This window comes from Sciurus carolinensis, chromosome 2 (genome assembly GCF_902686445.1).
Source record: "Sciurus carolinensis chromosome 2, mSciCar1.2, whole genome shotgun sequence".
In the NCBI taxonomy this organism is placed as follows: Eukaryota; Metazoa; Chordata; class Mammalia; order Rodentia; family Sciuridae; genus Sciurus; species Sciurus carolinensis.
The window spans coordinates 103,645,177-103,654,356 of NC_062214.1; the positions used below are offsets into that span (position 1 = coordinate 103,645,177).

The 9,180-nt window shown below is 36.2% G+C and overlaps 1 pseudogene; it reads right to left on the reverse strand.

The window, feature by feature from the left end:
* Positions 1 to 6,643: 6,643 nt before the first annotated feature.
* LOC124976381 (serine/threonine-protein phosphatase 2A catalytic subunit beta isoform-like) lies at positions 6,644 to 7,256 on the reverse strand (annotated as a pseudogene).
* Between the last annotated feature and the right edge of the window lie 1,924 nt (positions 7,257 to 9,180).

Consider the following 9,180-nt stretch of genomic DNA (forward strand, 5'->3'; position numbering starts at 1 on the left):
TTGATTCCCAAGTATTTTATTTTATTTTTTTACGCTGTTGTGAATGGGGTAGTTTTCCTAATTTCTCTTGCAGTGGATTCATCACTTATGTATATAAATGAATTTGATTATAAATGGGATGGATTCAAACTAAAAAAGCTTCTTCTCAGCAAAGGAAAGAGTCAATAATGTGAAGAGAGACTACAAAATGGGAGAAAATCTTTACCACAGGCATCTCAGATAGAGCACTAATCTCCAGGATATATAAAGAACTCAAAAAACTTAACACTGAAAAATAAATAACCCAATCAATAAATGGGCTAAGGGATTGAACAGACACTTCACAGAAGAAATACAGTCAATCAACAAACATGAAAAAATGTTCATCACCTCTAGCAATTAGAGAAATGCGAATCAAAACTACTCTAAGATTTCATCTTACTCTAGTCAGAATGGCAATTATCAAGAATACAAGCAATAATAAGTGTTGGCAAGGATGTGGGGAAAAAGGTACACTCATACTGGTGGGACTGCAGGTTGGTGCAACTACTATGGAAAGCAGTATAGAGATTCTTTAGAAAACTTGGAATGGAACCACCATTGGGCCCAGCTATCCCCTCCTCAGTTTATACCCAAAGGACTTAAAATCAGCATACTACAGTGATACAGCCACAAATGTTTATAGCAACTCAATTCGCAATAGTTAAACTATGAAACCAACCTACATGCCCTTCAACAGACAAATGGATAAAGAAAATGTGGTACATATACACAATGGAATATTATTCAGCCACAAAAAGAATGAAATTATGACATTTGCAAGTACATGCATGGAACTAGGGAATATCATGCTAAGTGAAATAAGCCAATCCCAAAAAACCAAAGTCCAAATGTTTTCCATAATAAGTGGATGATGTTACATAGTTGCCCTGTGGGCAGTGGGTAGGAATAGGGAGGAATGGAGGAACTTTGGATTTTGCAGAGGGGTGTGAGGGGAGGGGTGGTGTGGTGGGTAATGGATATGGAGAATAAAAAGATCCCCAAGGTAATGGGACCTGGGAAAAGGGAGTGAAAATGAAGGCGATGTACTGACAGCCTTCCTCTCCCAGGACAAATGTTTTCCTGGCATCTGTCAGATGCAGATAGGGAGGAGGTGTTTTACCACCCTTAAAGGAAGCAGTCTCTGGAGGTGTTAATTTCCAAAGTAAACTCTCTTCAAACACTGTCAGCAGACCCTGACCAAAAGACTTGCCTATCCAAGCAAACTGATAGAGTTCACTAGACCACCCCTCAAATTAATCTATATAAACCCGGTCCTTTTCTTTGTTCAATGGCTCATTTTCCACTAGGAGAGTGGGTCCATGGGCACCATTTCATCCCCCTGAATAAAGTGCTGAGATGACATGTGAGGTTTGCGCAATGAGATCCTACCAGGTCCATTTTGGCTAACAGTGGGGATGGGAAAGATGGTAGAATGAGATAGACATCCTTACCCTATACACATGTATGATCACACTCCTGGTGTGACTCAGCACCACATACAGCCAGAGGAATGAGCAGTTATGCTTCATTTGTGCACAATGTGTCAAAATGCATTCCACTGTCACGTATACCCAATTAGAACAAATTTAAAAATGTAAAAAATAAAAAATAAAAAGCAGCTTTGTAAGTTTTTAAGAAATAGAATAATGATCTCTAGTTTTAAAATGCCATAAATCTGCTAGTTTGAATAGGTGTACTTATCTGACTTGACTAGTTAACTATGGTTCTTCTGCAAACATGAAGAATTTACTGCTTAGACTTCCATTTTCTCTTAGACTTCCATTTTCTCTGCTCACATTTTTCTCCTCCCTCTCCAGACTGAACATTCACAAAACTCATCTGGACAAAGAAACCCCTCTAAGGTTGAGGAGGTGCTAAGGATAGACCAGGCATTCTCTTCTGGTAACCAGTAATTCAGACTCTCCCTAAACTATTCTGGCATTTGAGGATCAGTCTTTGAACCCACTTGATCTTCTGTGTTTCCTTCTTTATTTCCTGTTCCTGCATTCCCATCTTGACTCTTCATGGCCTAGGAAAAGGATAGATGAGTAAGCAATAGGCATGTGTTTCCAGCCTCTTTAGTATTGTATGACCTGCCTCTTAACTATAAACACCTGCTGATTAGCTTTGTTTAGGAGACTCCTCAAAAATAATAATGGCAATAAGTAATATTTGTTGAGTGCTAATATTTAGTTAGATGTACCTCACAGGCATCTCATTTAGTTTCTAACGACAGCCTTAATTCTGGCCCTTTTCTATACATAAGATATTGAAACATGATGAGGTTCCCCCATGGGGCTTCAAAAGGATACATCTTAAGTATCTCATCTGCCTTCTTCCATTTGGAGACTGGAGGTTTCCTAAGTCATGATGGAAGGTTAAGAGCTATCCCCCAGCATGAAATAACCCTTCACCTTGAAGATAATGAAATGATATGATAAGGAGAAAGCAGAGAGATGGTTTTAAAAGAAAAGTTTTTCAATTGGTAAGAAAATATGGCACACAAAAACATGGAAAAGTAACTCAGGAAGAATAAAAGATGCCTTTTAAAAAAGTTTTGATGAATCATCCATTCAAAGGAGACACTTAAAGACAAAGCAAATTTTATGCTTCTTGATGACATTTTCAGTTTGAGTGGATTAATGGGCAAGATAGGGTTCAGGGTGAGCAGAGATCAGGGTCCTGTGTAGGTTTTCTGGGACCTGAGTCTTGTATAATCTAGGAGAGCACTTTTAAGAAAAATAGTATAAATGCAAAATTAGTCATAGAACCCTGGAAATAGCTCACGCAAGTGAGGAATCTTAAGATGAAGGCTTTCTCATTAGCTTCATAGAAAATTCTTCCATGATTAAGGCACTTTAAAAATTTTTTTAAAAATTTTCTCCATATAGTGGGGAACAGAAACACCATTCTAAAAGATGCTCCACTGAGAGGTGAAGGATCAGAGAGAAGGACACAAAGGAAAGGACACGGAGAGGCCAGCAAAATGCAGAGAGTTTGCTAGGTGGGGTGTGATATTTGTGTACATGATTTTACACAGCACGGTCATCCTTAAGAAAATAATTCTCAGAGGTGTCCAGTGTCACTGGAACCATCTCTGTGGTTTTCTTAAGGTCCAATATTTCCATAGCTGAAATTACGTTTTGTGCTTCCTTCCGTTTTCTTTTAATTTTGTTTTGTTTCATATGTTTCTTTAGCATGGACAACAAAAACATCCAGCCTCATTCATCTGCTACCCACTTTCTCTCTTTATTCCTCCCTGATTATATTGATTGATTCTTAACTGTCAAAATAATGATGTGTCTCAACTGAGAAATTAAGACATTTATGAGACCCATAGAACATTTTAAACTTTGAAAACATTTTAATCTTTATCACTTTTTTTCCACAACTATTTGTAAATATCTCAAAATGTAGGCTTAAACTGATGAGACTTTTAAATTCCAGGGCAATATAAAAACATGGATGTGACCTAAAATGGTGCCAATTCTCCAGACTGACCAGAGCTGTGAAGAATCATAATTTCATGGAATGGGATTGATTTGGATGGTTTTATTACTAATTATAAGAATGTTAAACCATTCAGCAGCTGACAGACTCCATTTAAATTGAAAAAGAGATTGTCAGAAACTTTTGTAGTGCCAGGACAATCTAGCAACAAATTCTGCACAACAGAAAAGGTGGTACCTTTAGAGGAAGAATCAAATTCACAAAAGAACCACTAAAACACAAAAATCTAAGTTTTAAAATATTTTACCAGAAAATGAGCAACAAAATATATTGCAGATCAAATACAGATGGACAAGAGAGGAATTTCAACAGCAGATTGGCAGGAGAGTTTGGGAGACACAATAATATGATCTCTGTCCTGAAGGGAAGCCAGTGGAGGACAGGAAAGCCAATTTCTCTGAAGATTGGCACTCAACTTTTCATTATTAGCATTAAAAGGAATGTTGGATGCTTAATCTTTGATTCTTGCAAGATTGTTCGATGTGCCTTAGGGTAAGACATTCATGTAGCAGGAAGGGAATATGAGCATGCAGGCAAGCCTCTGGACATCCCTGCCCTAAAGCCAGGGAGAGGCAGGTTTCTCACTAAGCTTCCAGTCAGACTCCTCTTCACATGGTCCAAACAGAGGTGAACTCAGGCATGAAGGACATTTTCCAATATAATAGACACAAGTAGGACACTCTCAGAGGAGAGGATTAAATAGCTCCCATAATTTTAGTTTAGAAGGAGATTCAGTGACTCTGTATGTAGTGGTTTGTACTTTTATGAGGCTAAAACAGGAAGTAGCTTACTTTCTTCTTCTTCTTCTTCTTCTTCTTCTTCTTCTTCTTCTTCTTCTTCTTCTTCTTCTTCTTCTTCTTCTTCTTCTCTCTCTCTCTCTCTCTCTCTCTCTCTCTCTCTCGTTACTTAGTTTTTATATTCCTGGAAATTGCTCAAGTTACAAACCCCAGAGCTACGGTTTTTCAGATTAAGAGGTTTACACAATTTTCTGCCCATCTAGTTTTATATAGGTAGTAGTCTGTCCCAAGTTAGAGGAAGTAGCCTGGTTCCTTCAATCTTTATGGACGGTCTTCTACAAAAAGGTAGCAGTCTTAAAACTTCATAAAATACATTTCCTGTCATCCAAGAAGGTATGGCCTAGTTCAGGGTTTAGATATCTCTTATAAAAGTTAAGATATCTCTCTAGTAAATTTAAGTCCTCAAATGACAAGTGAGTGATACTGACAATATAGGAGGTCACAAAAGACTTGGAAAGACCTGGTAATGCTTAAAAAGGGAAAGATGACTTGATTTATAATCTGAATGGATAGAAAACTTTCTGGGTGTCACGTGGAAGCTATGGACAAACTTTTGGGAGAGGCAAGGACTCAAGGGCATATATATCTACTGACTAAGGAAAACTCATATAGGAAGTGAAGCAGGACCTTGAGTGTTGAGGGCTATTAAGTGTAAAAAATGGTCACAATTCCTTGGCCCTCCCCATACCCATAACCTTTGCAATGTGACTGCAGCTCCTGAAGAGATGGGATGTACTGCCTTATTCTTAAATTTGGGTTGGCTTAATAATTTCACTGATTGATGGAATGAAACAGAAGTAAAGATACACAAATCTTGAGCCTATGACTAAGGAGGCATTGTACCTTTTTTGATTCTCCTGGAACCCTGGCCAATTGCTATGTGAGCAAACTCAACTAATATGCTAGATAAAGAGGACCATGTGACAGAGAGTTCAGTTGTCCCAGCCAATGCCATCCTAGTTCAGCCAAGAAACAACAATCTCCAAACATGTTAGAGAGCCCTGCCTGTGTTGGCAGAGTTGTCTGCCTGACCCACACTAATTTCAGACACATGAGTAATCACTAATGAGGAAAGAAGCATCCAGCCAACCCACAGACTAGTGAGACTTGCAAGAAAATAATCATTGTTTTAAGTCACAAGATTTTTTGGGGAGGGGCGGAATGAGGAGGGGAATTTGTTACCCAGAAATAGCTCACTGATAAAAATGTCAAGCTAAGAAATTTGGTCTTCTAAGTAACAAAAAGATTATTAGGAGGTATTGTGATACCACAAAGAGGGCACATTAGGAAGTTTCCTATCAACATTGTAGTTGTGGAAATCAGTAACAATTTTAGTCTATTTTAAATTAATTTTTATTTTTATCAAAATAACAATGCATGGTTTAAAAGGTTAAATACAACTGTGAGACTTATGAAGGATATACCCCTTTTTATGCTCCAGGACTCTTAGATTTTTCTTCTGGAATTTATCTTCATATTTGTAAATATTATGTCTATATGCTTATCTTTATATTTACCTACTTAAGACACATCTGTTGACTTCATGTTATGGCCATGGAGATTTTTCTTGTCTTCTCTGCTTCTCTTCCCTACCCTGCATCCCTTTATCCCAATTTCTTAATTTATTATCACCATTTTGTTTTATTTACTTCACAAGTTTATTATGAAAAACATTGCAGTGCTTTTGTACGGTAACATCATCTTACAGGAGGGGGAAAACCAGTTCTGTTCAAAACAACTCACCAGTTTCTGACAATAACAAAGAACAATGTGGCGCTGAGATTTGAGAAGGGAATAAACCGAGTGCAGACAAATCATACAATTAAATTAAATGGTTTCCCTGAGAATAAACAAAACTATTTCAAAACTCACAAGTAGAGGGTAGACCTTGGTACTATTCTCAAAAATGTTCATTAAGCTCCAATGATTGTTTGCTGCTATCCTTATCTATAGTCATGCTGAGTAAAGCTGTAGCTAAATGGAAGTTAAACTGTATTCACAAAGTGTTAACGTTTACCTCTTATTATTTGTCTCTCAGAGAAAGCAAAAGTAACTACAAATAGTGCTATGCCAGAAACTGGTTTCTTGACCAACAGTGTTGCTTCAGCGTGTAATGAACTGGTTCATTCTAAAGTGGTCACAGCTGCTGATGACAAGAGGTTTTGTATTTTTATGTGCCACATCTTTTGTTCCATGTGAAAACAAGTTTTTCGAATGTTAACTATTTTCTGACACTTTGGAGTTACTGTTGCTCTTCCCATTTCCAGTAGGTCAATATATGGTTCGTGGCAATACAGTACAAATTTAAAATTTCATTACAGGAATTAGTCTGGGGTACTACGAATAACATGTAGTTCGCGTCTACTAAGTGCTGGGTCAAACTGCAGAGAAGAATATTTTAGAGTATCATCAAGTTCCATGATTGCAGCTTGGTTACCACAACAATAACAATAGTTTGATGCACTGAAAATTGTTACTACATTCTAATCATGGCAACAGTTATATCCCTCCATCACCAGCTGGTGAGATCTAGACACCAAAGCGAGGCCATTGGCATGATTAAATGTCTCAGAAATATCTTGACCAAATATGTAACCATCTCCTGGAAGAGATATACCCCAACCACCATGATTATCTGGATCTGAACCCAGCCAAGTCACACATTGGACTCCCATGGGGAACTTCTTGTAGGTAATCTAGTGCTCTAATGTGATCCAGTGTATCTATGGATGATGAAAGTCCACCACATAGACAGATCTGCCCATCCACCAAAGTAGTAAGAGGAAGATAGTCAAAAAGAGCTATAAAATATTTCCAAACATTTGAATTTCCCTATTTTCTCAAATACTCGTCATAGAAACCATAAACTTATGTAATCTGCCTGCTGTCATGATTCCCTCAAAGAATGATGCATTCCCAGTATCGAATTTATTATCACCATTTTTGTTAAATGATTATTTAATGCTTACAATGTCTGTGTAAGTATTGTTATTGTTAGACAGGTAAAGCACTATGATAGTTTGGTTTTATACAAATTTTGTTTCTCTTCATTACTATTTCATTCTTTTATTTGCTTCATTTTCCATGCACCAGTGGTATCATAGTGATATAACCTTCCCCAAATTTAGTAATAGATATGAAAGAGTCCGCATTTCAATTCTAGTTTTTCATATAACCAGAAGCATTTCCTTTTTTCTTTCCTTCCTACCTCCTTTCTATTTCCTTCCTTTTTTCAATCCTGGAATCCTTTTGTTGCAGTCTGAATTGTTTTCTCTAGATATTTCTTGGGTATAGATATGTTCTATTCCTCCAAGTATTTTCTCTAGAATTTCCTGTGCTAGAGTCATTTTCCTGCCTTCCTCTCTCTTGGTTTAACCCTGACTGTGGTGGGAGATAGATACCTTCTAGCAATTTCTTGAGAATGACAGCATATGTGACTGAAACATCTTTATTTCTTCTCCCTCAAGCTTAATTGTTTGATCAAGAACAGAAAATAGCTTTCACTTATAATTTCTAATGCATTACTTCACTGTTTCTGGCTTTCAAATTTCTTTTAAGAACTCTAATGCCTTTCTTATTCACAATCTTTGGCTTATTTCCTGTTGTGGTTGTTGCTGTCGTTCATTTGTTTTATTCCCTTTAGAAATGTAAGCAACAGGAGTTTCACTATGATATTCTTTGGTGAATCTTTTTTTCCCCTTTCATTCATAATTGCAGGCAACATAACAGATTCTTTCATTCTGGAAATTTGTGTCCTGCTGTGGATTAAAAACTTCTACATTGTCATTTTCTCTTTTTGGTATTCCTATTAGTCATATGTTGAATCTCCTGGTTTGATTCTATAATTTTTGAAACTGTTTCTTTTCTTCTTTCTGTTTTATCACGGTTTACTTTCTGAAAAAAAAAAATCCCAAATGTTACATTCCATTCCCTTAATAACTTTTCTTGCTCAAATTTTATTTTTCATAAATAGTCTATAAATTGATCCATTCTTGTACCATGTATATGATATCTTCTCTTATTGTTCTCTGAAGATATTAATTATAGTTTTTTCACTTTTCATTGTCTCTTTTTAAAAAATTTTATTTGTTTAGATTTGGATCTTTTCATGTGGAAGCTTATGTGATGATTTTTGATGATCAGAATGAGATTATTTTGATTATTTTTTCCAAATGAGAACTATAAAGCTAGGTGGATATCTCTTGTATTTATGCAGAGCTTGTCAACTGTTCACCCTTATAGTAAGATGATCAGAATGTTTCCCAACATTTTGTTCAGGAACCCTACAACATTGGTACGTATAGGATTTTCCTCTGGTATTACTAGTCTCTTCAGAAAGAAACCTTTGAATCTACTGCAACAAGAGAATACAATTGTCCAGAATGTTCTGGAAGCAAAGTAAAGGGTTGGGGAGCACAATTTTTTGAACAGATAGAATTTTATTAATTACTTATTTTAAACTCTAAACCTTCCCTTATCTAAATACTCAGATTCCCTTTTACTCAATTTTTTTCAGAAAAAAAAAAAAAAAAAAAACTCCACTTATTTGAACAGCTTATAGGAAATGCGGTCTTTAATTGTATGTAATAATTATTTTAAAGAAATATACAAAGAAAATATGACTGATACTCATAGGGAAGCCTCTATTTACAAACTGGACCATCAATAGATTAGACTCATTACTATATCATGTTTCTAAGACAAAAAGTAATTTCCAATAATCAACACCCATAAATCAAATGCAAGCCTATACACCAATGACAAATCAACTAAAACCGAAATCAGGAAAACTATCCCACTCAGTATAGCCTCAAAAAATAAATTAATTAATTAAATGCTTGGGAATTAATCT